We start from the raw sequence: 332 nt of genomic DNA on the forward strand, positions 1-332 counted from the left end.
CTAGCAGATCTGTTGGGTGTCTCTGTATCCCTCTCCATTCTTCTCTCACCCTCTCGCTCTCTTTATTTCTCTCTTTCTCTTCTTCTCTCCAATGCTCTCTCTGTCATTCCTATTTGCCTTATCAGATAGGTGTCTTACATACAGTAGGATAGCAATAGTAATATTAATGTGGGACAATTCTATTCAGCATCAGGGTTGACTTTTTCACTAGCTTTGAGATGGACATTGTAGAGATTGAAGGGGAACAGCCACAACGTCCCGAACAAACAATATAAAACACACCAAGAGCCTTTTTTGAATTCTATCTTTACCAACTTAACCACAGAGCACTT

Source organism: Salvelinus alpinus, chromosome 22 (assembly GCF_045679555.1).
Source record: "Salvelinus alpinus chromosome 22, SLU_Salpinus.1, whole genome shotgun sequence".
In the NCBI taxonomy this organism is placed as follows: domain Eukaryota; kingdom Metazoa; phylum Chordata; class Actinopteri; order Salmoniformes; family Salmonidae; genus Salvelinus; species Salvelinus alpinus.